The sequence below is a fragment of the Arachis hypogaea genome, chromosome 12, assembly GCF_003086295.3.
Source record: "Arachis hypogaea cultivar Tifrunner chromosome 12, arahy.Tifrunner.gnm2.J5K5, whole genome shotgun sequence".
In the NCBI taxonomy this organism is placed as follows: Eukaryota; Viridiplantae; Streptophyta; class Magnoliopsida; order Fabales; family Fabaceae; genus Arachis; species Arachis hypogaea.
Window position 1 is genome coordinate 14,058,114 of NC_092047.1, and position 9,611 is coordinate 14,067,724.

Sequence of the window (9,611 nt, forward strand, 5' to 3'; positions counted from 1 at the left end):
AAATCAGAACCAAAATAACGAACACCTCAAAACATATTTTAGTTAGAATCAGAACAAATTAGAACCAAAATAACGAATACAATTATAATAACAACTCATAACTAAAATTATAATAACAAATTAGAATAAATCAGAATCAAAATAACGAACACAAAATTATAATAACAAATCAGTACCAAAATTATAATAACTTATAAAAACAAATCAAAATCAAATAACGAATGCAAAATTATAATAACAAATCAACACCAAAATCATAATAACAATTCAGAACAAATAAAAAATAAAACAACGAACACAAAATTATAATAGCAAATCAGAATAAAAATTATAATAATAAATCAAACCTTATTCCTATTTTAGAAAAAGGAAAGTTCAGAAGCATTACTTGAGAACCAGCGTAGAGAAGAAGAGGGTGATATAAGCGGTGGGAGCAGCAACGGCAAAAGCAGCGGCAGAATTCGGTAGCAACAACGTGACAAACAGAACCAACGAATAGCGCCAAGGGAGAGGAGGCTGCCGGCGTCGAAGGGGGCTTCCGGAAAGGAGGAAGGGGTAGAGAGAGAGTGGGAGGTGAGAGGGTTAAAGAGAGAGAGAGAAATTCAAATGAGGGAAAAAAGGATTTGCGGTTTAAATTTAGGGCACAATTACTGTTGAATTTACCGGCGGATAAAGACGATAACATGTTGCAGGTTATCAAATCGTAGTTTTCACCGAGTGGGTTTACCATCAAAATTTTTTTACTGTAAATATGACCCTAAATGTCGCGCCTATTTCTCACGTTTTCCTTTAATTATTACCGATGAATTTACCGTTAGAAACGATAATTTGCTGGTAATATTTTGACACCACGATTTCTACGCCTAAACCACTGGTAAAGACGTCGCTACTCTGCGACGTTAAGTTCGACAGTAAATCTAACTAGGGGTGTTCAAATTCAATCTGAACCAAATTAAACCGCCCATCCAATCCAATCTAAACCGAAAATCGATTAAAATCGCACTAATTTGGATATGATTGGATTTTATCTTTTACAAACAGCATAGATCGGATCGGATTTCAGCTCTACTTATTAAAACCGATCTAATCCAATCCAAACCGCATAATCTATATTATTATTATTTTATTATTATATTTATAATTTTACTTATAATATGTTCAATTTGTTATACATTTTTATATTATTCATATATTATCATTATCTAATAAATATTTTATGTTCAAAATAAAATTTATTTATTTATTTTAACTAACATAATTTTATTTCTATTGTTATATTATTGTTGGTTTTTTAAAATATTATTGAGACTTGTTATGTCATTGTTGATTATTTAAAATTTGATGTTGAGACTTGTTATGTATATTTAATTTTTTTAATTTATAAAACCGCAAATCTAATTCAATTCAAACCGCTTGAAATTGGATCGAATTTTTTAAAAAATATCATAGAATCCAAACCGCACCGCAAGTAAAATTAGTGTTCAGATTGGATGAATTTTTTTATTCAAAATCGATCCAAACCATACCGCGAACACCCCTAAATTTGACGATACTCAACGTTTTTTTTGTAGTGACAATTATTTAGTTCATTAAGTTATAACAATAACAATAATATAAACTAAACTTATTATTGTAATAAATTTTATTCATTTTAATATTTTATTATATATGATTTTTAATATTTTATTATATAATTAATATATTTTAATTTGTTAAAAAATATTTAATTCAAATTTTTCGTTTTGTATTTTTATGATTAATGAAACAATGTTTGAAATGAATAAATTTAATAATAAATATATATTTTATATTATTATTATCAATCAAACAATTATCGTTAATTTATATATATAATTATAATAATTATTAAAAAATACATATTTTAGTTAAGTGGACTAAAAAATAAATTATTTCAATATTACAGAAGCATAGAATATATTTTGCAAATAAATAAAAAGATAAATATCATTTAGATATCTCATATAGAAAAAAGTATCGTGTTTGTTAAAATAAATTCCTTTTTTTATTTATTTATATTTAGAATACTAACAAATTTATCTATGAAAAAATAAAATCAACTTTGTATCAATAAAAGATGAGTTTTAATTGACAAAATTATCAAAATCATAAATAATTATTTAAAATTTTTAAACTATCCCTCCTCAACTAATTTACCCTACCACAATTTATAATCCGTAACCATAGCCACAATCATGCCAATCCCTAACTTTTTACCACCATTACCTATACCTTTTCTCATCAAACTCTTATTCTCAAGTCCTACCATCAAACTCTTTTCTCATCAAACTCTTATAGCCACCTTCATGCTCTCCAGTCCCTTCAGCATTATTATTTGTGCATCAAGTTTAAACAACTGATGTGATTCTTTAATAGCTATAATCATAAAATAATCAAGGATACCGATATTTCAAAACGCAAAAAAAAAAAAGCAAAAAGAATATAGATATAAACATATAGATACTCAAAAACCTATTAAGAGTGGTGGTAGTTATGACGATGGTAGTTAATGATGAAAGTTGGATGGAAAAAAATTTGGTGGTAGTAATCTCAATTTGGTCTCTGAAATTTGGTTTGATGTTCAGAATGACCCTCATAATTTCGTTGGCCCTAATTAGAACCCCAAATTTGCAATCGTGGCTCCATATTGTCTCTGCGATCATCTCCGTGACTGAAATGCTGATCTGGCGTAATTACATGACACGGTGGACACAACTTAAATGACGGCGTATTGGTTTCGCGTCCAAACCCTTTGGAAACCACGTCGTTTAAGTTTTTTGTGGGTTAAAACTCTCTTTCTTTCCACTACAACGATTATAAGTTGTAAAATATCAAGAAATTTCATACACTTCTTCTTCTTCTTCCTTATTCTCCCTGATGCATTGTTGTCAAATTCAAAGGAGCTCCTTGTAGCTATTCTGGAAATCTTTGTGAACCTGGGGGTTTTGGCAAGAGTGAAAAAACCACAAGCACGAAACTTTATTGTTCATACAGAGGTTAGTTATGAAACCCATTGCTACCAATGTACTATCTTCTACTTCTTTAACTTTTGATTGCTGATTTCTCCTGTATTTTGTGTTCCATTGTGTTAATAAACTGTTGTAGTTAATGTACACATGCAATGTAGAACTTAAGGGTTGATGCTATTTTTTTTTAGTTTGCTACAAAGTTAGTTTTGTTGATGAGTGAGATATTGATTGGTTGTGTGTCTAGGATTAATGTTATAATGAAAAGATTTGACATTGGTGCTTTTGGGATGGTTTCGTATGAATGACATATGCATAAAAATTTGTCTGAACTTGTTTGAAATTTCTTTGCAAATGGATAACCATATAACCATAGTATTTCACTATGGTGGTAGGTTTGTTACCAAAGAGGATGGTAATGTAGTATATGTTAGAGACAACATTGATGAATTGGTTGGGTTAGATGAAGACACGATGGATGTGTTTTCAATTAGGGACTACTACAAAGTGTTAGGATATGATAACATTGTAGAGTGTTGGTGGCGGGATCGTGGAAGACTTCTAAAGACTGGGTTAAGATCTCTTTCACATGATTCTGAGTTGTTGGAGATATGTTTTCATGCGAAGAATAACCAAGGAATTGAACATGTCTACTTTGAACATGGAGTGTCCCAACCAGAATTTGATAATAAGGAGAAGTGTCCAGATTTGTGTGAGATTTTTTTCAACCCCATTTCTATTCCCATCCCAAACCTAAACACAAGCACCCCATATCACCACCAAACAATCCATTATTGATTCAACACCAACAATTCCCATCTCTAATGTAGCCATAAAATCAAATATTGAGACTACTTCAATTACCGAACCCCCACTCAATGCATCAGCTAATGCCCCAACAAAGTCAACAACCACCAATAAAGCCAAACCAACTACATCCAAGCCCAACTCATCTAAGCTCATCACTGCCATGCCCACTACATCCAAGCACAACTCACCTAATCACACCACTGCTAATCCCATTACATCCAAGTCCAACTAATCTTAGCCCACCACTGCGAAGCTCGCTATCTCTAAGGCCAACTTATATAAACCCACCACTGTCAAGCAAACCCAACCAAAGTCCTAGTCATCTAAGCCTACCACTAAAAAAGATACAAGCAAACATTATCAAATTCATTCTCCTTGTGACCAGATCAACTAGTAGATCAATACCTAAAGTTCAACAAAATGAGCATCTCAATGAGGATGACAGCAGCAGTAACAATGATTCATATGAGAGTGCTAAAGACTTCCTTTATAAGCCAGGAGCTATTGACAACTCAAGTGAAACTAATACTAACAATGGAGGATTTGAAGTGACGAAGAAGAATCATAAGTTGAAACATGCACCTGGGTCTGCTTGGAGCAAGGGAAAGAAAAAATGCTATTGAAAGAAGATATGCTAGTGGTGAACTCTGATGAGGAGGTTCAATTGGTAGAAGTGTTAGGCAATACAACTATTGCCCAGGGTGAAAAATATGATGCCTATGATCCATATCGTGCTGATTCGGATGAAAATGACTCCTGAAACTCCAAAGAGACAAAAACCTCCCAAACAGCGAAGATGAGGACACAGCTGATGATAGTGATGATGTGTTCCCATAATTTAATGAGGGTGCTAGATCCGAAGATTGCAACCTTTAAGTACGAATGAAGTTCAACACTAAACAAGACTTCATTGAAGCAGTTAGGAAATTCACTATACAAGAGGGAAGGCAAATCAAATGGAGAAGGAATGAGAGCTACAGGGCAAGAGCAATTTGTAAGTGGAAAAAACAAGGATGTAAGTGGATGGCTTATGCAAGCAAATATCATGAGGAGACATGCTAGTAGATGAAGACATATTATAATGATCATATATGTCCCAGAAAGAGAAAAAACAGAGCTACAAATAGGAAGTGTCTTACAGAAAAATTAGTCAAGAAGCTTAGGAAGTATCCAAACCTGAAACATGGCTAGGCAGCAACATATTTTAAGAGAATATGTGACTTGAATTTGAACAAATCATCATTGACTAGAGCCCTTACAGATGCACAAAATGTGGTATATGTGATGCGACTACGCAGTATTTAAGATTGAGAGACTATGCAGAGACTCTTCTTAAGAGAAATCCTGGATCCACCATTATGGGTTGTGTTACTCCCCAACTCGATTCAGATCCCATTTTTTAAAAAAATATATGTTTGCCTTGATAGAAGCAAGAAGGGATTTAAGGCTGGGTGTCGACCACTAATCGGCCTAAATGGAGCATTCTTGAAGACACAGTTTGGAGAACAAATCCTCTCTGTAGTTGGCTAGGATGCCAACAACCATGTCTACATCATTGCTTGGGCCATAATGGAGATGGAGAACATAGAAAATTGGAGGTGGTTTTTGGAGCTGCTGGTTGATGATGTTGGTGAATCAAATCATGGGTGGTGCATAATGTTAGACATGTAGAAGGTAACGAAATTCGTTCATTTATTTAATTTTCCGAACTTGCTATTAATTGAGTTCATTAGAATATTTAAGGAGTTGTATTGAGTACATTAATATATTTTGAGGGGTCTATTTGAGGCACGATATTAAATAAATTGAATGATGCAGGGACTTATACCAGCAGTACGGGAGGTAATGCCAACGGCCCACCATAGGTTTTGTGTCTGCCACATGTCGCGGAACTTTAATAAGCAATGGAAATAGTTAAAACTTAGGGGTCTTTTATGGGAGTGTGCTAGAGAAACTACAAGGTATGAATTTCAGCAAAAAATGGACAGGATTCGAAAACGAAGTGAAAAAGCGTGGGCTTATTTAGACAAATGGCCTAAGGAATCGTGGACCAAGGCATTCTTTGAGCAAGGCATTCTTTCAGCATGGCCCAAAAATTGATAACATCACAAATAATTCATGTGAAGTTTTTAACTCTAGGATCAAGGAGTACAGAGCAAAGCCGATTATAACATTTTTAGAGGAGGTCAGGTTGTTTGCAATGATCTCAATTGCAAAGAATAAAGTGAAATTAGCCAATCACATAGGTAAATTACCCCCAATTCAGCATAGCAGACTATAAAAGATAAGAAAAGAATATGAAAAGTGGCTTCCTCATTGAAGTGAAGTTGAATACTATGAAAGATTTGAAATTTATGAGTGCCCAACCAATATGTCAGTTGATTTGGGAAAGAGCATCTGTACCTACAAATTTTGGCAAATAAGAGGTCTATCTTTCATTATTATATGTACTCTAAAAATTTCATTAATATATATATTATTTGTTTATGTTGTTGAGCACTTGAGCTGACCTTATATACTTCGACAAATTTAATTAATATATGTATTTGTTTTTGTTGAGCTTATTGTATAAATTAAATATATACTTCGGCAAATTTATATATATGTTGTTGAGCTGACTTTAAATACTTTAAAAAATTCATTAATATATATATTTATTTATGTTGTTGAGCTTGCTGTATAAATTTCATTAACTAGTTACATAAATTGTAGATATGTCATGTGTTTATGCATGTGTTGAACTGTTAAGGGTAAACAAAGATCCTAAAATTTTTTGTCACAAATGGTTGACTATGAATTCTTATAGGGTTACATACTTGCACTCATTGAATCCAATTACAGGAAAAATACTGTGAAAAAAATCTCAATACCTTATGCCTTTAGCTTCTAAAGTAAAGAGAAAGCCAAGAACTTTGAAAAAAAAGAGAAGAAAAGATGTTAATGAAGAACCTTCCGACAGTAAAAAGAAAAAAAGTAAAATTAAGTTGAACAGAAAGTACAAACAGTTCATTTGTACCTATTGTGAGACAAAAAGCCACACTAAAAGGAGCTACAGTTATAGAAAGATTGATGATGAAGCCATTGCTGAAGCTGCTGCTGCACATACTAACAATGCTGTAAATACTGGTGATGTTGCCAATGTTGGTGTCGATGGACATAATGGGGCTGCTACTAGCAATAATGGACATGATGTTGCTAATGATATTGAAAATGATGCTGGTAATAATGCTGAAAATGATACTGCAGTTTCAGAGGATGAAATCACATAACTCAATTATTCACAACCATTGATTAATGAAAGGATATGAGTCTCAACTCACTCCGAAGCAATAAACAATAATTCTTGCTTACACATTTCTGTAGCAGAACTGACCCATTATCTTGCTGGTTGCTCTACTTGTTCCAATTCCACTTACAAAGCTAAAAAAGTTGTTCCCAAAAAAAAAGATCAATTCAACCCTCATCTGCTGCAAATATGGACCTAATGCAGGGAGTAAGTTATGGGACAATAGCAAGATTGGCAAGGGTCATAAAGTTTGTCCCTATGCCAGGCTTCATACCTCCAAAGAAGAAGTGATGGAATGCTTTATGTTTTGTAGTATTCAATTATGTTAAATTTGGGTTCATCTTAATCATTGTATCTTGAGATTTGTTTATGTACCAGTTAGAAACAGTAAACTGATATAGAGTGTTTAAGTTTGAATTTAAATAGGTGGTTTTATTTTAAATAATTTTAGTATTTTGTATAATGATGATACTATATAGGTATCAATGCTGGTGACTATTATAACTGTTAGTGTTAGTATCACCTTATTATCAATTTGGAAAAGAAACTTGCCTATTAATTATTATTATCATTTACCTTTAATTAGCCAATTTGATATGTGCACATTGTAAAATGTGATAATATTCAACATCACCACATTAGCCAATTTGAAAATGAAACTTGCATATTAGTTGTTATAATAATTTTTCTTCCATTAAGTACTGTTCTTAACTACAACTTCATGCATTGCAAAAATATAATTATATTGAACAACACCATATTAGCCAATTTTAAAATAAAACTTACATATTAGTTATTATAATTTATTTTTGATTGGTCATGTTTTTAACTGCAACTTGATATGTGTACATTGCAAAAAGTGATAATATTCAATATATCTATTGTATTCAAGTCAATTTGATTTGTACAATCAGAAATAATTCAACATATTATTTTTCTACAACTAAACCATAACCAATACACAAAACCACAATCGAAAACACAAACAAACTTAAAACACAGTTCCATATTTTTAAAATCCTAACATTAGCTTCTAAATATCTAATTGTCCAACTTAAATTCATTTTTCAATGGTCAGCATTTCTTGGTGGATTAACTCTCCCAACAATAGCTTCATCCTCCTTATCTGCCCATACGAAAAGACCACACTATTTCTTTCTTATGGTCTATAATGATACCAGAACAAAAAAAGAAATTAACATAAAAAATAATTAATAAAAAGGTTCCAATAAGCTCTCAGGATTCAACAACTCACATTATAGTTTAGACAACAAAAAAAGATCGCTTAGAGTTGGCATCTGTACCAGACCAACGAAAAACAAGCGCATCCTGCATTCACACCATTGAGAAAGCAGGAAGCTCTTATGCGATTGGTGGTCCTCGCCCACATTCTATGTGAATGTGACCTACTTGAGCTCTCTGAACCTTGACTGCTGCTCCCAATTATCCCTATGAAGACAATGATGCAGTTTGGGGGACTTTAGGGATTATAGGAGCTAGATTGAGACATAAAATTCCTTCTCCAAATTATATAATTATTATCAATTCCTTTCGGCACTTAATAGATCACATGTAGTTCACTATATCATGTAATTGCATCAAATCAGTATTTTATGCTACGTTTGTTTTTGAGAACAGAACATGACAAGACATTGAGAACAGGACAGGACAAGACACTGATGGATAGAGACATAAAATTTTGTGTTCTTATATTCTGTTTGGTGATAAACTAGAACAAATTATGAAAATCTAATTTATTCTTATTTTTTTTTTTCATTCAAAAAATTTGAGATGAAAAATATAACAATAAAATATATAATTATGAAAAATTAACAAAAATAAAGAAAGAAAAAATAAAAAATAAGTTGTTCCTTGTTAGTGTCTCCGTGTCCTTCCTGTTAGGATGGACACAAAATACACTAATTCATTGTTTTTAGACACACTATCTCTGTCCATGTCTCTTCTGCTAAATATAATTTTGTGTCTCTGTGTTCTTATCTCAGTGTCCTATCTCTGTAAACAAACGTAGTCTTAGTGACAGAGATATTGTGGCCTTAATAAATTAGTTACATTCCATTTCATTGACTTTTCATTTTTAAAATACAAAGGTTCAAATGAGTTCAACATATATATCAGCCGTTCGTTTAAGGTTAAAATAAACATCTAAACTTAATTAGAAAGATCTTGTAAATATAATAATTTACTAGATCGTGATGGGATCAACAACAAAATTTTAGATAAATAATTGTTAATGTAAACTATGACCAGTACTTTATGCTAGCTGATTATTTTGTTCCATATCAAGTGAAGATAAATGTATTGAAAATAAAATTATCAGGATGCGTTTCGTTTATGTTTTTTTTTTTGTGTTTTTTATTTTTAAAATTTTATAAAAAAATAATAAAAATAATAAAATTTTATTTTTTATCTGTTTTTTTAATTATAAAAACAAAAAACAGTAAAAAAAAATAAAATAAAAATACAAATAAAACACAATTTTAATCGCTGATTGTAAAAGACCAAGAGATCAC